Below are 6,884 nucleotides of genomic sequence, written 5' to 3' on the forward strand. Positions count from 1 at the left end.
GTTTTATGCTTTACCGGAATGTGGCTATTTTTCTGTTTACTTCTCAATCTGTAGCAACCCATTGGAATATGAATCTATTGCAGAATTACATAATATGCAAACAGGTATTCTTTTGAAGCTCTCAGGTAGGAATGTTCAGAATTTGAAAATGAGTAGTTATTAGTCATAGGAATTTTGAAGAACACATATATTCTGTCCTCTTAACAACTTATTTACTTTTAAAAGTTATGGGTTTCCATTGAATGAAACTGTTTACTGTTTTAGTATGAGAAAGTTTAAATTTATTCTTTTTTCAAAATATTGGCAAGTATATTGTGAAAATATTGTCTAGTTGGATAACATTCAAGTTGATGGCCCTCTGATTAAAAAGGGGTAATTAATTCAAATTGAATGCCTATTTGGCATTGATTTTTAAAAGTTACTAAAAAATAATAATATTTACTATGCCAATACAGTGAAATTTTATTTCATGTAGCTTATTTATTTAATTTAATTTTCTTGTCAAAGCTATGTACAGTGGAGTTATAGTAATTGTAAGGTAGTGAATACATAATGTTTCAAACTTGTTATCCCCTTTCTTATTTTTCTCACAGTTTTCCTTCACCACAATACCCCTCGCAAGTTGTAATGTACATTTTCATCATATTGTCTTGTGAGCATTGCTATTGCATTGGTTTGCCCTTTGTCCTGTTTCTCACCATTTTGTTCTTCCTATTCCCTTCCCTAATTAAGGTAAATGTATACCAATACACAGGGTATCAAAATCAAATACAGCAGGGAATAAACCATAGGGAAAAATGTCAAAAGAAAATAGAAATCACATAGTACATTAAAAACAACATCCACAAATAAAAATCTCTGTTTCCGTATCTTGGATTTCATTTTGCTTAGCATCAGCATATATGGTCATATATATAACATAACAAAGGCCCTGGAAAATAATAGTTGCATGGACACGATATCATGAAAACAACATGTTAACTGTTTAATATGGTAAAGATGGAATTAGGATTGGTGAATTCGTGATTCTGTTAAAGGAATTTCAAAAGAGTTTTAAAGTTATGACAGGTAAATTTTAATTGTTCAATCTTTTTAAAAACTTAGCCTATTTAAAAAAAATTTAAATTGCCTGGGAGAATAGGCTTTCATGCAAAGAAATCCATGGAGACTTAGCTGAGAGGGAGCAATGTGGGTGAAGATGGCTCTTTTTCACACTAAAAAAAACAAACCTCACAAACCTTGCTATAAATCCTGTAGGTTACCTTGAGAATTGTCCTTACCCAAAAAATATACTCTTACTGTGTGAAACAAAGTTGTAGTGGAATTTAAATTCAAAGTTCTTTAAAAAAAAAGATATCAAAATTGTGATTTGACCTTTACTTACTAAACAGTAATTCTCTGAAAAAGATAATTGGGGTCAAACTATTTAGGGCGAAAGTGCCCTCCACAATGAAAGAAGATATTGGATTTACACTTTTCTGCTTATAATACTTTCCACAATGTCTTTGCACGTAAAGCACTGAAACACAGAAAAAAATCTGATTGGATACTTCAAACGAATGATTTCACATTTCTAAGTGGCTCAAAAATATAATATCATTATTAACAAGAGACTGTGAAGACTTCTCTTATTACATAAGCCAAAAAGTTTTGGGATAAGAAAAGAAGAGCAAATGGAAAACGTAAGAAAACAGTGTTCTTAGAAGCCCTAGCTAAGCATATTAGCTTCAGCAGTGGAGGGAGGCCAAAACTTTTTAAAATAGATTGTCCTAATATTTTTGCTACATAAAGTGGTTTTACAGAGCCTATGTGGCTCACTTCAATGCACACTAGATCGAATGAAGACATAAAAATAAGTTCCACATCCAAATAAAATAGTTTTAAAAGAGAAACCATGAAGACGTAGCAGTGGGGGAGGCCTTATAGTCCTTCCACTTCACTAGACTTTAACCCAAGAAGCTGTGATTAATTGGAAATCAGGTAAGAGCTAAGAGGAGGACATAGAAATAGGACATAGAAGTATTGGCCTTTGTAACAGACACTGTCATCCAAGGTATCGGTGATTTAACTCTATTCTTCTCCATACATCTTGTTAAGCAAATGCAAGACCAAGAGAAAAATAATCTATTGAAGTAAATTTGCAAAGAATAACTTCACTGTTCCTGATATGGTATCTAATGAGAGTCTTAAGTGAGAAGATAAAAGTGGAGTATTCTTCGGTTTCCTCTAAGCATCTTGTTAGCAAACTATATCTTTGAGGTTAGAAGTAATTGAAACAAAAAGTGGTGGAGTACTTATTTTTGTGGGCACTTTAGACATAAGAAGACTTTCAAGATAAAAGAAAAAAAAGTATAGCTAAATATTTGTGATCACAGCTTCTTGGACTGGTTCTTTGGAGACAACGTTTTACATGAGAGTTTGTCCTCATTATCATAGATGTTGGGTTTTCATGGCAACCAAATGCAAGAGGGAAGTTTAATGGATTCGCTTGGACAGTAAACAGCGTAATAGAAAAAATGGCAAATAATCTTTAGTGAATTACTTTGACCGATTACTTTGCCAGAACAAAGAAGGAAAGATATAATTCAAAATCACTTGACTGAAAAGTATGAAAAAGAGTAGTAAAGAGAGAAGAGAGAAAACATAGAGGACTTTTTTCTCTCCAACGGAGTAATGAGTTTTGATCTTGTTTCTTCCATTCTATATTCACCAGCTATCAAATGTATCTCAGGACTGGAATATCCAGTTCAGACAAAGAGATCTCCCATTAGAAAATATTTGCTGCAGATGTAAGTGATTTATAACCTTAGACAATCTATTTAAATCTGTTCAAAATTCTCCCCTATCCCAAACTGCCCTCTTTGAACAGTTGGTTTGCTTTTCCCATACTGCCCTTGATTAACTATTTAAAATTTTGAGAGGTCATATTCATACTCTCTAGAGGTTACTGTTTGGTTGTGATTTTTGTGTGTTTGGTTTTTGTTGTGTTTTTAACTAAATTTCAAAAGGTTGTGCAATTGTGTTACAATTAAATATGTCCATGTAATTGTCCAATGCTCCTGGATCAGAGTCACTCCTTCTATCATTCTCAACCAATCTCTTCTCCAAGATTTATTTCAGATTTACCACTTCCTTTATCACATGTGTACATTGAGTATTCTAGTTGTACTTGCCACTTTTTCATTTTTCATTCATTCTATGTTTTTACTAATATTCTTCTCTGGTCTTAACTTTTTGATAGTCATTCTGTTAAACTCTCTGTTCATACTTTGACAGGTTTATATGCATTCTATGGCATTTCTATCCTGCATATACTTGAATTGATATCAGCTTATATTTCCATAATTAATTCATCTGCAATAACAATTTGCAAGACTGAAGTCGTGAAGCACCTATACATGATTTTATACTCATCCATTTGGAAGATTAATATTTAGTCAACAAGAAAGTTTAAAAATGGCTTAGAATGTTTTCCTAACTACCAGTTTTTATAAATGGCTTTGTACAATGGTTTGTGATTATTTTATTTTACATGGGATAATATTCTCTACTATGTATAACTTTTGGGAAAAAAAGAAAACTAAAATTTATTACTGTGGAGGAATATGATAGAAATAGAAGACAGATTTTATGTTTGTCACATCTCTGATGAGTACCCATATTCAAGACTTAAAGTCATATTTCTTAAGGAAAACATCAAACAACATGATAAGGCAACTATTCGTGATCTTTTAAAATGTACCTTATTATTTGATGAAATTTACTTTATTAGCTAAAGTTTAGGCTTGAAATATGGAAGGCTGATCTATATAACACATTTCTGGAAGGCATCTACTGAACAACACAAATGGTGGGGGCTACTATTTCTATAATTTAAGGAATAGTTGAACCTGTATGGTGTTAGTGCTGGATAATAAATCAACTCTATTTTAACTTGCTCCTTCCACTTGAAAAACTTGTAATGTTACTAAGTATCATCTAATCGTCAAATGTTATTTTGGCGAATGTGCCTTTAAAAAGTTTATTTGAGGCGCTGGGAAGGTGGCTCTGTGGTAAAGCACTTGCTTGCATGCATGAGGTCCTGTGTTCAATTCCCCAGCATCACATGACCAAAAAGAAAAAAATCTGGAAGTGTGCTGTGGCTCAAGTGGTAGAGTGCTAGTCTTAAGCTGAAGAGCTGAGGGACAGCGCCCAGGCTCAGAGATCAGGCCCCACGCCCGGACCCCCTAAAAAATTATTTGAATAAGAATATATTTTCAGGAGATTAAATATAGGTTACCATTGATTTGAGAATGACAACCTTTTTATATTACATAACCAAGTTTTACTGAAGTACCAGTGTTTTGAAGCACTAAGGATCTTCTCAATTAATGTTTTTCTGAATTATATTTGACTTCTAAGTCAAGTTTTCCTAGCCTTGGTAGAAAAATTATGGATCTATCCTTCCAGGAACTATTTTTTGGCCTACTTATACTGGACTGAAATCTTTCATTAATCATTAGGAGAGGGGTATTAAAAATATTCTTGTGACATTTGTGATCTTGTTCACTAATATGGGCTGGTCATCTGTAAATTGAAAGTGAGAATTACAGAAGTTTCTCTCAGATTTTGTGATCTCATCTTTCATTTTAAGTTGCCTTGCATTTCACAATTGCTTACTGCTAAATCCTATGTAATTGGGGCCCTGAATTATTATAAGAAATGAGAAGTTGAGATGAGTCTTCAATTACTTTCTGTTGGCATGTGGAATGGGCCTAGGTATGAGGACTTACCCTTGTTATCTGATGATACAGATAACTGGGACCTGGGATCCTAGGACGCGTGGGTCCTGTAGAAGAATAATACCTTTTGGACATCATATCAGCAAAATTTGGGTATGATCAGAAATATGGAGAAAACCATTCTGGGTCCAGCGAGTTAAAACAATATACAGAGCAGCAGAGTAAAATCCCTTACATATTAAAGGAAAACAACATTTTTTTTTGCCATGTGAATTCAGGAGTCTAAGAACACTTAGAATGTATCACAAGTTTATATCGAAGACATTGCATTGATACTTCTTATATTCTAATATATATTCTAAACTTAATTATTTATATTCCAATCTATTTATTATAATAAATATCAATTTATTTGTCAAATTATCGATTAATTCTAGTAAGTTTCATTGTGTGAAACGTAAAATTAGCACATATAAATATAAAATATATAACTATATGTAATATAAGGAATGTTTTTCATTGTTCTGTTGTGGTTAGGGTATCAAAGGCAACTCTGTTTTACAGTATTATTCCATTATCTCTACCTCAGAGTTTGGTAGAGTTAGACCTAAAGCTTTACCATTTGTAGATTTACAGCCTAGAGGCAAGAGGAAACACTGAGATTAAAACATTACCAATTTAAGGCCTAATATCAAGGAAAAAATATGGACTTCTCCCGGAGCTATGGAAATATTTGGTGATAGAAATTCAGTAGTGTAAGTTCCTGCCTGGTTGGATGGTAGACAGGTCAGGACATTAGGTAATCATGCATAAGAACAATTTTTTCACCTTTTTGGCTTTAGCTACTTTTGAAATGGTAGGTATAATAAACAATTATATTTTGATAAAATACTTTCTAGTCAGAACTGTTTATTTCTCCATGATCCCTTGTAACTAAGATTAGTTTTTTTCCAGTAAGATAATCTTTGCTGTCAGGGTAAGATATTCTGGTTGGTCTGTTAGTACATGGAAGAAGGGTAAAGGGCCAGTAGACAATTGTGCCAGTAAGACCTCATTTGGGAAATTTTAAGCTGCAAAATTTTAGAAGTAGCTCTTCAGCAAGGCTTACTTTGAATCCATTAGCTCCACAAAGCTAACTCAGTTGATAAATAAGTACTTGAAAAGCCATATCTTTGAATCTAGCTATAAAGGCTTCAAAGTATGATGAAATTTAAAATGAAAAAGACTTAAAATAGTCATTGGCAAAATAATTGCAAGTGTGAGCAATCTACCGAACAATATATTTTTCCACTATACACAGAATTTCAGAGAAATAAGATCAATAGCATTGTTAGTAACAATAAGGTTTCCTTGTTACAAATAGGCAACAAAGGATATATAAAGATTGCATCATTAACTACTTAAATTCACAGGATACTACATGCTTCGGCAGCACGTATACATAAATTACAACAATATAGAGATTAACATGCCACTTGGACAGGGATGATCTGAAAATATGCGAAGTATTCCATATTTTTCATTCTTCAGATGCAAGAAATGAAAAACAGTTATTAAAAAGTTGATTACAAAAATACAAGTGTAACAACACATGCGATTCATATAATTAAAAGTTAGTTTGGCATCCGTGTATTACATCTTCACCTTAGAAAGGTCTTTACATAGCATAACTTTACAAAACTTTGAAATTAGATAACATTTTAATTTTATCCCAAAGAAATAAAATACTATAAGGACCTAGGAGAAAAAAGAATCTTAAACTGTTTTTATATGGAATGCAATCTGTAAGGACACATTTATTAATGAATTTATATAATATATAACAATGTAGTATTCAAAGTATTATATCTAGGAAAGAATGTTAAAATATGTTAAAATATACTTTCTTCAGACAAGCACCAGAAATATCTTTAGTTTCTGTACTACTCATTTCAACAGATACGTTAAAATTATTTCTGATTTAAAAAATCACAAGCTCTACAGAAATCATTATAGATGTACACAAACAACTCTTGAATATATTTTGAAATCAAAGTCAGGCAATTCATTTGGAAAAATACCATGGAATCCATGAATTTTTAAAGTAAGATATTGCTATTGCTTTGTATTGTGAAAATATTTTGTACAGAGAAAAAGGATGGACTGGCATTTTTGAAATTTAAG

General features: G+C 32.2%; 1 pseudogene; it reads left to right on the plus strand.

Annotated features, from left to right (window-relative positions):
• The first annotated feature begins 6,141 nt into the window (after nt 1–6,141).
• Nucleotides 6,142–6,241, plus strand: LOC122115125 (annotated as a pseudogene).
• The last annotated feature ends 643 nt before the right edge of the window (nt 6,242–6,884 follow it).

This window comes from Dipodomys spectabilis, unplaced genomic scaffold (genome assembly GCF_019054845.1).
Source record: "Dipodomys spectabilis isolate Male_0828 unplaced genomic scaffold, ASM1905484v1 ptg000116l, whole genome shotgun sequence".
Classification (NCBI taxonomy): domain Eukaryota; kingdom Metazoa; phylum Chordata; class Mammalia; order Rodentia; family Heteromyidae; genus Dipodomys; species Dipodomys spectabilis.